Raw genomic sequence first — 17,943 nt, 5'->3', positions numbered from 1 at the left:
GTCAGGATAAAGTTTTATGGACTGCATAGAACGTGGAGATATCCTGATAATGGAGCCTACTGGAATAGCATTTTAAGCTACCACAAGTTGGTATTAAAACAATTTTACACAACATCTTCTTGATAAAGTTACCTCAGTTGCTTCTTTAAGTTGCTCAACAGACTCATCCAATTTAATGAACTGCATTTCAAAGTCTGTAACACACAGAAAAGGTTGTATTACATAAGTAGCCAATAGATAGTTTATTAAGTAATCAATTTTTCCAGATATTCTAACGTTTAGGTAGCTTTTGAACAGATTAATTAATTTGCATGTGGTCTTCACTTATTGGGAGTGATTCAAAAGTTTTCTATATTCCTTGGAACGAAAACATTGCATCAACAAGACATAAAGAAGGGTAGAGATTACAATATAAAATAAAAATCAAGATATAGACATTTAACCGCATACTTACGAAAGCGTAAAGCTGCTAGTTGCAGTTTAAAGGAGAGGGGGAAAAAAAAAAAAAGAAATAACCAAAAACCGTGGAATTGCTGAACCTGAATATACACAAGGAACAAACTATCACTTATCTACAGGCTATGGTTCCAAAGGTAGAACATCTCCTCTAATTCCTACTCAAACTGGTTATTTCTCTTTTAGATTAATGAACTATTTCTGTCTTCTACCTTTCACATCGCATAACTCACCTTTGTTCTTCTGCATTAGCTCTTCTTCAGTTTTAAGTAGTTTGGTGTTTTTCTCTGGTAGCTCTTCTTTGGTCTCCATCAGTTCAAAGTTAGTTTTCTCCAGCTGCTTTTCAAACCAGCCAGTATCTTCCTTCGGGTCCCCCAGGGATACAATGGAACTATGTGCTGCCTCAGCTTGCTCTTTAATATCCATGACATCATAATGCACAGAATCAAGAATGCCCTCAGGATCAACACAGGTGTCAGGCACTATGCTATGTTCTCCACCCTGAAACGTAATTTATAATCAGTTAAAACTGGTGAATAGCTGACTACATAATAGCTGTTATTTCTACACATAGTCTGGATAGCCACTATGAAGACAGCCATACAAGAAGTTTATAATTTCAGATTCAAAACCCACCTCACAAATTCACATACAACATGACAGTGATTCATATGGGGGGAAGATAAGTGGCATTCTAGTAACAGCTAATATATTTTATAGTATTTGATGTTTGGTCACTACTTAAACCAGTTTTCAAGAAATTACAAAAGAGTTAGTGCAGACTCCAATCCTGCTTTTAACCTCAAGAGTTTCACTAGGCCAACAATGTACAAGAACTGCCACTTCATGCAGCCATAGATTTCTGCTTTTTTTATGTTTTGAGTTTCCAGTTGCATTCAATGCAACTGATCATCATCTTTTCAGTTCTTTGTCTTGCAGCACCACCTCACCCTCATAGGCTGCTCCCTCTACTTTCACACTTAACCTCTTTCAGATAAGGCCACAATCCAAGGGCACACATCCATCAATTGTGCTTCAAACACAAACTCTCAGCACTTCAAAGTTTTCCATCAAGACTGTAGCACTGATCTGACAGCTTAACTTCTTCAGTGTTATATCATAGCACTCACTCCTACCCATTCCGCTTAACCCCCACTTTCCCACTGAAGCATCTGATGGCCATAACACAGCTTTTCAAACTCTTTACTGCTCCACTTCTTTTGTCAACACTTGAACTGGACAATATTCAAAATTACAACAGCAGCAAGATATGGGGTAGCTGGATTTGCTTTCCTACATGGGATCATATTTTGAGAAGAGAGAAAAATTAAGTAAATAGCATAAAATCTCCTCCAGATGTAACAAGTTGCTTCTTGTTAGGTTGAATACTTTTTAGGAATGAGATTCTCAGAAGATGCTTCTGCCCTCACGCCCCAAAGAAACACAAAGACCCCAGTAGAGATTTTTAGAAAACTCTGTAGGAAAATTAAGCTCAACTAAAACACTAAATTAAAAATCCTGACTGCTGTATGGAGACAAACACCCAGATTCACTACAGATACTACACAAATAGATTCATATTCTTAGAAGAACAGAATTTTTTCTTTAAATGCAAATCATAAGTACTGATCAACAAAATAGACTACAACATACTCACTTTTTGTGCAATAGCTGAGAATCTTAGCACATTGAGTGTTTCTTCATAGGTTGAAGCACACTGGCTGATGTTTGCTAACATGTGTATCTTCCCTTTTCCACTGAAGAATCCCTGAAGAAAGTGTGTTAACTTACTTTCACCAAACGGTATGTGCTGCTGCCCCCTTTGAAGACAAAAACCACAACAAATCCCATTAGCAGAAGTTAACAGCTTCATTTCAATGTGAGAGCTATCCAAGTGGAAGACAACACATTAATAACTGCACTAGTCTTTAAATCATTTTGAGTTGTGGGTTGTTTTGAATTTAATCTTTTTGCTAGTTTGCAGACAGGTTGTATGATTGTTCCAGCTACTATGCAGCCATTATCTTCTTAGACAACCCACGAGAACATTTAAAACAAAAAGTACATTCAACATCCAGCCTAAGATAGGTCATACAGCCTCACGTTAGCTTAAATTCTCTCTCACCTTTCTCTTTCCCTTACCACATCTGGCAAACTGACCTATCTACTTCTAAGAAAACAGTACCCAACAAAATCAGAGATAACCACTCTCTCAGTATATTGTCTCTAGGAAAGGACAATAGTAAATACTTTGGAAATAAAGAAGCATATACTTATCACAACATCTCTGGTGTTTCCTAAACCAAGGTTAAGTCACTGAATCAAACAGCTGGTGATGTACAGAAAATTAGGAGAGAACTCCTAAAGCGTGACTAAACACACTGTTCTCTAGTGAGGTTACCTGCTGGACTCTTTACAGCTACTGAATTCTGCCAACAGAGCTAAAAGCTTCACATAGCTACGCTCCTGTCACAACACACGTGACCCATAAGTAGCTTTAGTGCAGGAGTGGTAAATGAGTTCTTATTTTAAAGAAAATTACTATCAAAGTCATCACTACATTTCCCCCATATTGTTAAAATTTCAAGTGATCAGGACCAACAAATAAAACAGTTCTGAATAAATCAAAGCACTTTAAGCAGCAGCTAATTTTAAGGAATCCTTCTTCCCTAGAAAGGACAGACAGATAAGAGACTAATCCAGTAGCAAGGCCTATTTTCATCTACTTTTAAGCATAACAGAATTTGAATAGGCTACCAGGCACAGTGTGGCATTTCATGAACACAGAGCTCACCTAATCTTTGGGACAGAAAGACACCTTCAAATGAGAATCAGCAGAGAATTCTGCAATTATATCCAGCTGTGACTGTAAATAAATACTACATTGTTTAAAATACAGAAAGCTCTGTCTGCACTCATTTAGAGCACAACCTCAAATAGAAGTAGCAAGCAGGCTTTCTTCTCTCTGAATTTGGTTAGCTAGATCAGAAAGAATGATGAAGTTGCATCAAGGTTTGGAAAAAAATATATATATATGTATATATGTAATTATATATATCTATATGTATATATGTAATTATATATATCTATATATAATTTTTCTTTTCCAAATTATATATATATAATATATATATTCTGACCATGTCTCTTGGCTAGGACAAAGCACAGCAATATCCCTGAGGAAAACTGTTACAGCAGAAATAAATGATAAATGCAACTAACTAACAAAGGAGGAAAAGGTCTAACATTTCACACATTTAAAGTGAAAATAGTGAAAACTAATTTTATAATCTGCCCCAGGACTTGTTTGAGAAGGCAAGGCCAGAAAAAAAAAACCAAAAAAACCACAACGCTAATTTGCTTAAGTCTATGATAACACATTCAGAAATTTAGAACTGGAATGGTTTTATTTGAAAAAACAAACAAACAAACAAAAAACAACAACAAAAAGAAGGCAAGTTTATAGATCACTTTCTTAGATCATTAAGTCTTCACACATCTGCAGAAGCCTACAGATAGTTTTCACTCATAACATAGTTTCGTACTCTGCATTTTAAACAATAGTTTAAACATTGTACATGATATCTGAAATCTACAACTAGTTTACAGTTTGTACAAGGACTTACTTTGACTGCTGACTGATCTTGAGTGCACTAATACACTTGCTTAGAGTTAGGAGAGATGCATTGATATTTCCACTCTCTTTCAGTCTGTCACCTTCATTGCACGTCTTGGTATTCCTTTCTGAACCAGCAAGATCACACAGTGATAATCTGAAGGCAGATAAGGAAAATTAAGTTTTCTTGCCTTTGAATGTACATTGATTATTTATCATTTCCAACACAACCACTCCTCCTAGAGGAACAATTTCTTGAACCCTTTCATGCTTTTTAATGTTGCTTTCCTAGTGAAGTTGCACACTACTTCCTGCCAAACTCTTTTCCAACACAGCTTCCATTTTTCTGCCATATTCTTCCTTCTGAGGATTTACATTAGTTCAGAAGTTGAGTGAGAAGGATAAAGGAACACTGTGTGGAACAGTGGGCACAAGATATAGAACAGCATTACAACTTGATGGTTTAGTACTGCATAATGACAGGAAATGGGGAACCACCACTCATACAGGAGGCTGTATCAGGGAACCTAGTGTCCGTAGCCCAATATCAATACATCAATACTGAAAGTAACTGACAATTTCATCCTAAAAGAAGAAGGGAACTCTGCTCTGAACTTACTCATTGACTCGTGTCACTCGTGGCATTTCAGGGTCTTCAATTCTTAGTACCTTAATTGTAAATGTACTGTGGCTAAAAGGAGAAATGAAGCAAGGTCAATAGCCAGAAATACACACATTTTCTAAAATCTGTAACATCTGTTCAAAACACTGCTGGATTTATTCCAGATTCAATTAACAATAATTCTACTAGATGCATTAAACCTTTTAAAGAGACATTCCGTCTTGGTTTATTTTGCTTTTCTTCCCCCTCATGAACCACCATTACTTACATGGAAGAAGGCTTAGTTATTTTGTTGAGAGTTTTTGATAAAACACTTAGCTTTTGTATGCACTTATCTGCTTGAAGGACTAATCCTAGTTCAAAGCACTAGAATCACAAACTGTCACAAAATATCACATGGAACACTAGATATCAAGCCTTTTTAAAGCCTCTTCCCCGAGAAAAAGCCATAAACAATATTTTCATTCATCCCTCTTCCCCACACTATGTTACACCCAATGTTAGTGAAAACTTCCCACCTTCAGCTGGAGCAAGTATTTAGCTTTGTGCTTGCAAAACTCCGGTGTTTCTGTCCCAGTTTAAAAAGTCTGAAAGCTTCTTTAGAATCAGAAATCTGAACCCACTGCAAACCTTTCAAAAGAAGGAAAAGTGATTTTTGCAAGCTTCGCTAGCAAAAGAGAAAGTGAACAAGAAATAAGGTATACAAACTAAGAACATTGAGTTAAGACAATAAAATACTTCATTAACTCTGCCTCAAACATACGACAAGCTGATGGCAGATAAGACTAAGATTCTTCCTCCCACAGAAAAGGGCAAGGTATAGTATAGCACAACAGTTTATCCTACCAGTATACTAAAGTATGCTCCATCCAAATTAAGCAAGCAGCCTTAGTACTGATAGTACAAAAGCTAAGTTCTTAAACTAGAGAAGCCGAAAGTTTGTATTCATTGGTGCAGAAGTCAATCTGAGAAGTTTTTTGTTTTAGCTTGTAGTTTTTATTGGGGATGGGTTATCTGGATTTTGTCTGCATTATAACGACTGTATGGCTCTCATTTTCAAGGATGATGAAGGCAGTGGACAGGCTTTATGGGCAAAGTACAGGAATAAGGAGAATACTGTTGAAGATGCAGATACGTACATGTAGCTTGTTGCCTTCACATTCAAGCAGACACTTCTAGAGCTACACTGAACACATTTAAGAGTTTTCTATCTCAGAAGAAACATGTTACACTATTCCATGACAAGCTTGGCAGTTTGCAAAGTATTCTAGTTACCTTTTACATAAGAATATCCCTTGATGTCTTGAGCAAGGCAAAGTGTCCTTTTTTTTCTGTCATTTGATAAAGGAGCCAGTAAATCATAAAAACATTCATTGTAAATCTCAAAAAATGAAACCCAGAGAACTTCACAAAATCATCTATAGATAATCTGCTAAGTTGGTCTGATCCTTCTGAGAGATTTTCTGCACCTGCAAAGTAGAAAATATTACAAGTCAATGTAGAGACAGTAAAACTAGCTGCATTTAAAAATAAGTAATAGTTAAGCTTACAGCTTAAAACTTTTCCCAGAACATAAACACAGAGAATCCCCACCTCTCATACAAACACCAAGTATCTGGAAGTCAAGACGCTTGCCCTACACATTTGCAAAGACACGCCTGCTATAAAGCTCGCTTTTTCACTTCCAAAACCCAATCTAACATCTATAGTTGGGTTAGAAATATTCAGAACTCTTCAGTCTTTACAATATAGAGAACTGAACTAGTAAGGACACTTCGTTCTGACTTTTTAGGGAAAAAAAAGTATTTAGTGAGTTCTTAAGTGCCCTAAAGGCCTGTCGGAAAACCACTAGGGATCTTATCAGAAATCATACTCTTTTTCTTTGTTTTACTTTCACCTCATAAAACCAGGTTATGATAGATGTCCCAGTAGTCTCCTAGCCATTTTATTCCTTCTGTTTTCTGCCCAGATGTCCTGCCCATTATTCCATTCTGTTACAAATAAAAGCTAAATAATCCTTTTATTATCAGCATTAGCCAAAAAAGCCAGTCGTTGACCTTACAGAAGCTTTTCTAATTGCTACTGTTTAATATAAAACATACCCTTAGAATCAGCTGGGGATTTGTCATTAGTGCTGTTGTGATGATCTACCTACGAAAGAAAACAGAGACTTTAGGATTTATTATTGATGTACAGCACCAATACACCACTGGTTGCTTTCATTTATTTATTTATTTATTTATTTATTTGTTTGTTTATTTATTTATTTTAAAAGCAGCTGTATTGCTCTACCATAAAACAATACAGTATAGTTCCAAGGTGCCAACACAAAAATCCTGGCTACACGTTTTGACTGGTTTCACCTTACTACTCATTTCTGACAATTCCTTTACTATAAGATCTGATGCATTTCAGCTTCCTGATTCAGTAAGAAAAAGAACAAATAGGGAGAGAATCCCCAACAGGAAAAGGAGTTATTTAATAAGATGATTTTCAATAGCCCATTTATAATCTGCATTTTACCCTTCATGAATCTTGGACTCCTGAAATATTTTTCTTATTGGGATTTTCTTAATTCAGGACTTCCATATCCTATGGCTTATTAGGTCAACTCTCAGAAAAGGAAGTTAAGGTAGAATACTTGATCACTTAATGTAGATAAGCAGCTTATTATTTCTTAACTCAGGCTATCAAAGTGTTACACAAATGAAGTTATGACTAAATTTTGTAAATATAATATTTTTAAGTAGTTTGGTCATAGAAAATACAGAATAGCTCCCAACATGTAGATCTCATGATGTTCATAGATGTATACTCAGTTCCCAGGCTTCAGGTTGTGTTGCTTTTTTATAGAGCACAAAAGTAGAAAGAAATTCTCATCTACTGAAGAGGAGGAATCTCACCTACCAGATACAGTATGCTTAGAAGTAAAACTTTTAACATAGAAGTTTTCATCTACATGACACTCACCCAGATCTGGCTTTGTATAGTCAGCAAAGCTTGTACCTACTTAGCTTATAAGGTCAAGTATTTTACCTAGGAACACGGGTCTTGAAACTAGAGGAGGCACCTATATCGCACGATCACATCTTAACTCTCTAATGGAGTAGGATGAGATCAGCATATAGCTGTTCACTGCATTTTCTTTCCACATACTCACTAAACCTAGAACAGTTTTACACATCTTTGGTTCATGTAGAAGACAGGTGTTGTTTTTCCCCGAAATATTTAAAGATCATTGGAGCCAGACTTCATACTCAGCTGTGCTCTTGAAATAATTCAGAAGGAATTTTACTGCCACCTGCCTTTCACACTGTGAAGTCCACACTTAACCACCTCATCAGTAAGATCAAGTTAACATACTCCACAACTAAAATACCCCAGTGTGGTGTAGCACACCACTAATAAGATGCTTCATTCTTTTTCAGCAGGAACAGAAAGACAAATAGAAAACTGTGTGTAAATACAGAACCCTCTTTCATTACAGAATGGAAAGGATAACACTGAACTATCACAAGATGCATGTACTCATCATTTCTTTATAAAGTAGTTTCCTACCTCTTTTGTCAGACGAAGCAACGAATTTTTAAGAGCAATTTCTTCTCCCACTTTGTCATTAGTCAGTTTTACGTAATCTCTCCACCGAATAGGTTTCAGATCCATTTTTGTGTATAGCCTTCCTCCAACAGTTTTAAACAACATATCCATCGTCCTTGGCAAAATACCAACATCATCTTCTGTCCCTGTAAGCAATACACAAAAGAAGGGCCAGGTTACTATTGTAAGCAACATATAAACATAAATGAAGACAAAGATAACTGATTCTAATCTCAAAGTATACACAAAGAATTTAGAGGCCAGTTACAGTCTGAAGCAATGTTTGCAGTGTTACTAGACTGTTCCCTGAAAAATACTGGCTTTAAGCAACAGCTCACATCCCATTCCTTAGACATTACAGGGCATCACTTTAAAACAGCCAGAATATTCTGCATAAGCTTAGCCTTAAGAAGAAAAAATAACCCACAGCAAACTCCCACATTTAACAGACGTGCAGATTTTCAACTGTTTACCAGGCTCCCTTCCCGCTCTGAAACAACCCTGAAATAACAACCAGAGTGATGTCTCTGCTACAACATTCCCTTCGTCCCACAAACCCTATTTAGAAATATCTACAAGTCTCATAAAAACTGTTAGAGTAACTCAGCTCCTTTCCCATTGCCTTTTCTTGGAGCACACAACTACCTCCACATCTTGCCTACTTCACGCCTTAGTTTTTCCACTGTCACTAAATACCAAGCAAGCTTCAGTGTTTTAAAGTCAGTCATGAACACAAGAGAGGACAATACGCAGAAGAATTTCTATAGTGCTGTATGGAAGGTGCATAGAAAGATAATTTTTGAACATACTACCCTGTTGATTCTTAATATTTAAGTCCTAAAAAGGTATTACTATGGGAAAGTCTTCAGCTCCACGCATATAAAACTATTGGAAATACATAGTAACAGAACACTAAATAACAGAAATAAGGGGAACTTGTTTCCTGTGAACCCAATCGTTTCATTTGTTATGACAATATTAAACATAAAAAACAACTGCTCCCAGCCAGAAAGGACATTTATGTATTATTTCTGTACTACTAAAGCTCAGGGAACACAATCTTCTATGCTGCTGTTATTACTAAAATCAGAAATTTGAAAAAAGATTGAAATACCTTGATCAAATGTTTCAGAATGTTTAATTTCTGCCTACAATAAATCAAACAAACTCAGACATACTTTGCCTTCAAATAAAGAACAGCATTTAAGATGCACGCATTTATAGTAGGAAAAAAAACCAAAGTTATTGTAGTGTATGCTGTCTTACACACTTGTAAATTTAGTAATATTTGTTATGGAAGAAGACGACTTTTCAAGGCTACTAGTATGCAAAAGAAGGCAACGTACAAGGCCTGTTGAGTAACTAGGTAAGAAGTCATAACATCTCTCTCTTCTAGAAGTAGTTCTCACTTTAAGAAATTAATTCAAGGAAAAAGCATTTCTGCTCATACCTTGGAATGTGTAAGTTTTCCCAGCATTTGTAACGCCATACGTAAAACAAGGCAATTACATCCTTCTAAGAACTCTTTCACTGGTTGCTTCACAGTACCTTCAAAGAATTCTTCTTGAGTTGCTTCAGGTCCAAACACCTGAATGTTACCAAGAAGCTGGTTAATCTCTTTATTTTGTTTAAGCAATATTTAGGTACTTGTAAGGAGTCAGATACACGTTGATAATTCTAAAGACAGTTAAGAAAAACTTGTTTGCTTTATATGAAGTAACAGAAGACAAGCAACTTTTTCCATAAATAACTTAAAATCATTTAAAGACAATTAATTTACCTGTGAAAAGGTGAACTTCTGTGTTGCCTGTCCTAAAGTTTTATCGCTCATTCTTCCCAATGAGCTCTTAGGGGACTTCAGTATAATGCTTGTTGAGTCCTCAAGTGAAACACATCCCTATTACAAGGAAGCACAAGTAATGCAGGCATGAAAAAAGTTTTAAAAGGTCATCTTATAGGAAAGAAAACATATATACTTTAAGGGTTGTTTTTTTGTTTATGATTAAATAAATGCCTTACCTGTGACCCATTTGCTCTCTCCCTTGCCGTAAAGGGTTTAATACGCAGGCAAACTTGTATGTGTCCCCAAGGCTCCAAACTAGACCTCTAAAATTAAAGAGCTGGAAGTTAGAAATCTGACTAGATCCTCTGTTTGATGATTAGCACATTAAAGCAGCATTATTTTCATCATCCTATCGTAACAAACTCATTTGTTAACACAGGAAGTAATAATATTTTACTGTTTTCACAAGTGCTTTGGACCCTGCTAAACTTCTTAGTCAGAGCCTAGAATTTCAGAACAAGTACTACTGCAACACACTCCTGTACTGCATTCAGGCCAACTATAAACAAAAGTACTCCATTATTGTGCTTCTGAGACAATGTTAGCTTCATCCACTGATACCGGTGCTCCTCATAAGGTATCAAAGCAACACCACACATCTTGGTCTAGTCTATGCGCAGTCTAAAAGCATAGTGAAGATGATTTTCATCTTCTCTGTAAGATTCTAATGCTTCTTATAAAGAAAAGAATTAAGTTTATTTTTTTGGGGAGAAACAAGCTGCCTTTGTGGTCCTGAGGGCCCCTTTTTGTCACCTGTTGGGCACAGCAAGAGAGCTTTTCTTGTACAAATCTATGCCCTGTGTACCTTTCTCGATCCCAAAACCTAGAGTTGTGGTGCAGACACTGGATGCTGACCAGAGCAGTAAAAGAACAGAAGAGGGGAAAAGCAGATACAGGTAAGACACCTAAAAGAAAGAAAAAGAGCAGAAGAGAAGGAAGGATACGGTTAAGAACAAAGGACAGAAGATGGAAAGTGCTATAGAGGATTGGACTGGACATGAGCAGATCAGAGCTACACCAAGGTGTGGCTTCTCCCTGTGTCCCTATCCACCACTGGCAACATCCCCCAATGACAGGGATGCTGCTGCCCTAGCAGCTGATGGGGTTGTGGTCTGGGGTTATGTTCTATGCGGAGCCTCCACAACCTGCTACAGACCCCCAGTTCCCTGACACTTCTTTTTTTTCCAGGTGCCTGCACACAAGGAACAGGTGTTCCCCATGCCCTGCATGCTGGTAATTAGTGTGGGCAATTACTGTGTGGGAATTGGGGGAGGGAAATTCAGGGGTGGGATAGTGAGGATGAATTGGAGGGGGCTGGGAAATTGTTTGGGTGGGATTGTAGAGATCAGGCATGACTGCTAGGATGGGGGATATTTGGTTGGAAATACTGTCATTTCTATTACTCATTGCTTTGTATGATAAGTTATTAAATGCTTTATGTTCCCTCTGCTACATCTTGCTTGCAGTCATTTGTGCAGTGACAAAGGTCCTCAGCTCTATATGCCCCTCCAGGGCAGGATGGAGCACCACAGATGGCAGTGTTCCACAGCTGCCACCAGCAGCCCCAGCTCGTCCCTCCACACCTGAGGTGTGAGTGGCTGTGAGAGGAATGTCTCTGTGGAAGTGCAGCTCATTCCTCCCCTCTGATGGGGGCAGAAGGCATCTGCATTTCCCTCATGGCTCTTATTTCCTGTGTTACTGTGGGAAATGAGCTGAGCCACTGTGGCTCTCTACTATGGCAAGCTCTGCAGCTCTGCCACTGTCTTTATACTCAGCTATTCCTGTGTGTAATGCTCCACACTTGGACCCTGCAGAGCCCAAAGGCCTCCTTGGCTGCTGTTACTCACCTGGACATTGAGGGTGCTGGGTCTCCAGTCTGTACCTGCTTCCAGGTGGCACTTGCAAGACACTGCGAGTCCACCTGGTTGGAACTGCAGTCAACAAACACAAATGTGAAAGAAATAAGAAAGGATTCTTTCATTTCACAGGCTTTCATCTCCATTGAAAGATGTTCTGCTGTGCAGCACAGCTGGGAGCATTTCATATGTGCAAAAAAGGGGGATAGGCCCTGGCTGTGCCGGGTCCCAAAGCAGCCCCGACTGTGCTGGGTTCCCCTCTCACCTGGGCCCTGCAGTGGCCTCAGCTGTGCCTGGTCCCCCTCTGCTCTGGGCCCTGAGCTGGCCCCAGCTGTGCCTGGTCCTCCTCCATCCTGGGCCCCAAGGCCCTGCCTCTGCCTGCTCCCCCTCTGCTCTGGGCCCTGAGCTGGCCCTAACTGTGCCAGGCCCCCCTCTGGCACAGGCCCTGCCTCAAGCCCCGCCCCCTGTGGGCAGCAGTGCTAGTGCCTGTTGGTTTTGCTCTCTTCCCTCTTCTTTCCCTGTTCTCTTCACAAATGCTTTCAGATCCCCCAGGATGACGTGCACTGACACTGCTGCCTTCTTCCTGCACAAACTTTCTGGGCAGCTCAGCTTTTTCTACAGAGCAGCGTGCCTTTGGAAGTGCTTGGAGGATGTAAACTAACAGCAAGAGAACACTGAGCTCTTCTGGGTCTTTCTAGGAATGGCAAAGAGACAGGAGAGAGTGCTCAGCCTCGAGTGGTTGCTTGTATGCAGAAATCACAGTTGTCAACATCTGTGCTGTTTTGCTGTAGGCAGTAGTGTGACAAGAAGCCTACAATTATCAATTTAGTGAACGTAATTAATTGTAACAGTTCCCCTTTCTTCTTCCCATGACACTTGGGTTATGGAGTTCTTCTATGCTATGTGCCGGTGTAATACCTCTGAGCCACAGCACTGTTGCGTTTAGCAAAGCTCATGGCAACAGGCTTTGGCCAACCTCAGAGCTACGTAGATGATGATAAGATATCCGATGATAGGAGGGAAAATGAACAAGCTCCAAGGTAAGTGTTGTTTTTTCCTTCTAGTCAGCACGCCATCGCTAAATCTTCCATGCTGTGACTTTTATCTTGATAGTGATGATCCCTTAACCTCACACCTTTAGCACTGCACTTTCTGTGGAGATTCCCACCAGTGACAAAGTATTAGTGCCGCTTTTCTGCCTGTTTCTTTTTTGTCTGTATTTTCCAGAATGTGGGTATTTCTAAATAGGGCTGCATGAAGGGGTGCGTGTGTGATGGAAGAGTGAAGGAAGTCCACTGCAGATCTGTGCTTACTGCAGAAATGGCACCATGCTGTAGCAGCAAAAAGGCAAGTGGTAGGAACTACACTTGAAGAGTGGAAGTTGGTGGTTGGCTGCGCTCAAATCTTCCTCCCAGGAGATGCTCTTCAAGTATTTCTTGTTCCTTTCTGCCAGAAGCTGACACAAGCGGTCTTCCAGCCAAGAGCAGCCTTGCGGAAAGTCTGGGGAGGACTGCAGCCTTTGACGTGGAACCCAAGAGAGGTACAGATGCACAACAGGCATCAGGGTTTAATTCAATGTCTTTCTAGTTAGGCTTTCTGTCCATTCTTTCTTCATACTCCTTTTGCTGCGTGTTGCTTGAGGTCTTCATCCCTGGGATTTACAATTACCTTCCCTGTCCAGATTTGAAATGCAAACCCACCCTTCAGCTCAGATCCTAAGATCCGCTACTGTGAACACGCAAGATGAGATTTCCTAGTATTGTGGCCCATTTTGCTACAGAAATTAGCGTTGGTCGCTCTTTAAATCTTACTGCTTCTCCTTTCTTGATTATAACAGATGTATGCCTGGAGCCAAATGGAAACATCTATGCGAAAGTGGTGCAGGAAGTGCTTTCAGAGAAAGCTCATCTTCAGGCTGGAGGGCTTCCTGTAACAGCAGGTCCCAGCTCTGTCTCCAAGACCCTGGCTGGGTGTAAACGCAAGGGTTTGGACAAAGAGAAACAGACTGCAGCGCAGTTGCCTGCTACCAAAAGAGCCAGAGGCCAGAACAGAGACAGTGTGCCGGCCCCAGCAGCACACCCTGGGCCTGCCCCAGCACTGAGCTCCAAGCAAAGAGGTAAGAAGGTGCTGCGGTACCATCCTGGTGAAGTGCAACACATTGAGTTTGCTTAGGGCTTGCTTTTTCCTGCTCTGTAGAGGGGATAAGAGTTGAAGGCTACAAAGTCCAAAGGCAGTGAGGTGCCAGAATACCTAAATGCATCTCTTTCTGTTAATTTCACAGTGGTCTTCTGTATGTCCCCCTGGAAATGTCTGAGAGGCTTCCTAGTCCCATTTGCTTTGTCATTGGACTGCCATTTGTTTTCACAGCACCCATGTTTCTGCAGTTTTGCTGTTAACAAAATGAATTCATTGGTATTCTTGCTTTATAGAAAGAAGACAACGACAAAAAGAAAGGAGAAGGGAATTGAAAAAGGCTTCTCAGAGAGCTGCACATATAGAGGTGAGTCCTTGGTGAACACAGACACACATTCTCTTGTTGGTCTCAGTGCCTCCATCTGTCAGATATGAAAGAGATGGTAAAATCCTGAGGGAAGCAATGGAATAGAAAAGCAGCCAGCTTTGTGTTTGAGGAAATGACACTGTCAGTGAGAGCTGCCATGGGGAGCTTGGACGCCTTCCTCTGGCTTGAGAAGGATGTGGTTGGTAACAGCCAGAAGGTTTTGCTGTGATAAAGAAGCTTGCCATGTCGGGCACTGCAACCTTTGAAACAGCCTTTCCACGACAGAGCATAGGCAGTGTGTCCTGGGAAGTAGTGTCAGTGACCTGAATGAAAGGAACATGCTGTTCCACACGCGGCCATTCTGGATGTTTACTGGTCAGAGTTTCTTCATGAGATCTCCCTAGATTGTTTCTGTCCTACTTCTACGCTTGCTTTGTTTCTTTCCAGTTCTCTGCAGCGATGAACAGCCTTGCAGAGATGATGCAGAAGCTGCAGATGAAAGACTGAGAGGAGAAACATCACAAGGCAGTGGCTGCAGTGCGCGGTGTTTCAGTTGCTGCCCAACTCAGTACTTGTAGTTTGATTGCAGTCAATCAATAAACCATCACAATTAGAGATTCACAAAGAGCGCACAGCCTGATTTGTCCAGTGACACTCCATGAGCTGCTGCATGACTTTTGGTCCAGAGTTGCATCTACCATCTTCGGTCCACTATGCATCTTTGGCCCACCACAGCCCATCCCAGCACTGTTCTTCCTTTGCACACCCATGTGCCCACACAACATTGCATGCCCTTGTACTGACAATTGCTTCTATTCCTTCCCAGATTCAAGACTCTGCACTTGCTTTTGTTAAACCACTTCTTGTTTATTAGTGCCCAGCTCTCCAGTCTGTCCAGGTCTTGCTGAATGGCAGCACAGACTTCAGGTGTGTCAGCCATTCCTCCCAGCTTTGTATCATAGGTGTACTTACTGAGCGTGGACACTATCCCCTCATCAAGGTCATCAGTGAAGATACTGAACAAGACCAGACACATCAACAAACCCCGGGGAACACAGGTCTATAACTGGACGCTGTGCTGGTGATCAAAACCCTCTGAGCTTGGCCAGTCAGACAGTTCTCAGCCCAGCTTACCATCCACTCATCTATCCCACACTTTCTCAGCTTTGTTACCAGGATGTCATGTGAGACAGTATCAAAAGCCTTGCTGAAGTCAAGGTAGATGACATCCACTGCTCTCCCCACATCTACCCAGCTGGTGATGCCATCACAGAAGGCTGCAGGGTTGGCTGAGCATGACATTTCCCCGGTGAATCCAAGCTGTCTACTGCTGGTAAACTTCTTCCCTTCCAGTTGCCTGGAGATGGCATCCAGACCAAGCTGTTCCACCACCTTTCCAGGGAGAGGTGAGACTGACTGCCCTGCAGTTTACCGGATCCTCCTCCTTGCCCTTTCTGAAGACTGCAGTGTCACAGGCTCTCCTCCAGCTTTCAGGCACTTCTCCAAGACCTGTCAAAGATGATAAAGAGTTTGACAATCACCTCTGCCAGCTCCCTCCACACATGTGGATGCATCCCATCAGAGTCTATGGATTGTGCACGCTGATCCCAACCAGATGCTCTCAGATCACCCCCTCCTCACCCAGAGGGAAGCTCTCCATTTCTCAAGCTCTCTCTCTTCCCTCCAGGGCCCAGGAGTCCCAAGGGGCAGTCACTGAAGTGAAAAACAAAGTAAAGAAGGTGTTCAACATCTTCACCATCTCAGCATCACCCATTTCCAGGACACCCCCCTTCCCTATTTCCTTCTCTTAGGGATGCACCAATCCTGAGCTCCGAAGAAGCGCTATTTAAATGCTGCCCAGCTCTCATGGCCCCCTTACCTTTGAGCACTCTAGCCTGTGAGATTCCTCCAAGTAGGCAACAGCAAAAAATCAAAGTAGGCTCTCTGGAAGTCCAGGGCCAAATTAGTTCTAGGCACATTGTTACCTCCACAGGTTAGCTGGGTGCCTGGCACTGACCCCTTCCAATCCAGTACTTTCGACCCCAAGTTGCTGGCTCCAGGGGGTGTCTCTACTGCAGTTCTGGCTGAGGACTTTGCCCGAGGAGACAAATCACGCTGCTTTTGAAACTCCCAAGTTTCAGGATTTCCTGCTTGTTTCAACACGCCAGGGAAACACGTGGGTGGCATGAGTTGGGCAGCAGGGTGCTGGCTGCAAGCACACAGTGACAGCAACTGCAGCCATCAGCACAGTCTGAGCCCGCCTGCAAGACCTTGCACACAGACCTCAGTGCCACGACTCCCCTAACTGAACACAGCAACCTGGAAATCCAACCCAAATGGAAATGTCCTTAGAGTGCCATCACCCTGCACTCCACGCACTTCATCGTGTCCCAGAAACCAGAATCAAACCACACAGACGCTGACAATCACAGCTATGTCTGTTCTTCCCTAAAGAATCAAAGCTGCAGCAGGCCAGAAGTTTCAAGGAAGAAGAAGCGGCTCTTTTAACCATTTCCTGAGCAGTTTCTGAGGCTGTACATGCAGTTTGATCACAGCCCAGCTGAGTCCTGGTCACACCCCGCTCCCTCTGACAACTAAGGGAATCAGCACAACGAATCTGAAGACAGAAGTGATAATGCAAACAAGACGAGAAGATATTTGCTGAGTCTGGATCCTCAAACGCATTTCAGCTGGGAAAAAGGACAGAGATGCCCACCTTGTAAATTTGGGTCACCTCCTCCCAGACGCACCAACACATCACCATTGTGAGAAACTCAAGTTTGGAGTTGTGCCAGATGTTCTCAGGTAAGTTTTGGACTGTTTTGTGTTTGCTTGAGACAGCTGCGTTCCCAGCCAGTTCTGGAGAGTCCCTGCACAAGTCCATCCCTTGAACACATGGCAGGTGCTCAAAAACCAGCTCTGAAAGAAAGCAAAGTTGGTGTGTAATTTGTGGTGGAGCTTGCAGATCTTAACAGCCAAATTAGAGTGACAGCAAAGTTGGAGGACAACTGGCAGAGCAATTGCTTTACCAGCTTTTCTGAAGTGTATTTTGATCTTAACAAAGTGTATAGGAAACTACTGATCACAGCCTGAACTTCTGATTGACCACCTGAGGCAAGCAATGAGTCAGCTGCAGGAGCACAGGTGAAGGTAATTCAGCTGTGCTACTGGAAGGGGCGGAGCTTGGCTCCAACTCTCCCAGATCTCATGTAAGGGCTGACCAGCACTAAGGCAGGATTTCTTCCTCTGGTGATTTTTTTTTTTTTTTTTGACTTTACTGTGGACCTTCAATGTTGGTGAGCATTTTCCCTTTATCCTTCTATCATATTAATCATTTCTATGAAGCATCTGTATACCCTGTGTTTACATTTACATTACATTACCTATTGGCTGTCTAAGTGTTCAGTTGTATAACTATACACGCAGGGTCAAAACTAAAACAACACGTGTTTT

The 17,943-nt window shown here is 41.2% G+C and overlaps 1 long non-coding RNA gene and 1 pseudogene across 1 annotated transcript; both read right to left on the bottom strand.

The window, feature by feature from the left end:
• Positions 1-1,778: 1,778 nt before the first annotated feature.
• LOC146754361 (uncharacterized) lies at positions 1,779-4,758 on the bottom strand. The gene is made up of 3 exons (XR_014938860.1): positions 4,692-4,758; positions 4,083-4,229; positions 1,779-2,276 (listed from the first exon to the last, which is right to left on the bottom strand). It is a non-coding gene; the product is annotated as an uncharacterized LOC146754361 (long non-coding RNA).
• Positions 4,759-5,218: 460 nt separating this feature from the next.
• On the bottom strand, positions 5,219-10,733 carry LOC146754360 (kinesin-like protein KIF20B; annotated as a pseudogene).
• Between the last annotated feature and the right edge of the window lie 7,210 nt (positions 10,734-17,943).

The sequence above is a fragment of the Coturnix japonica genome, chromosome W (assembly GCF_054131305.1).
Source record: "Coturnix japonica strain WE chromosome W, WE-NBRP24, whole genome shotgun sequence".
NCBI classification, from domain to species: Eukaryota; Metazoa; Chordata; class Aves; order Galliformes; family Phasianidae; genus Coturnix; species Coturnix japonica.
This window is presented reverse-complemented; position numbering and strand designations above follow the sequence as displayed.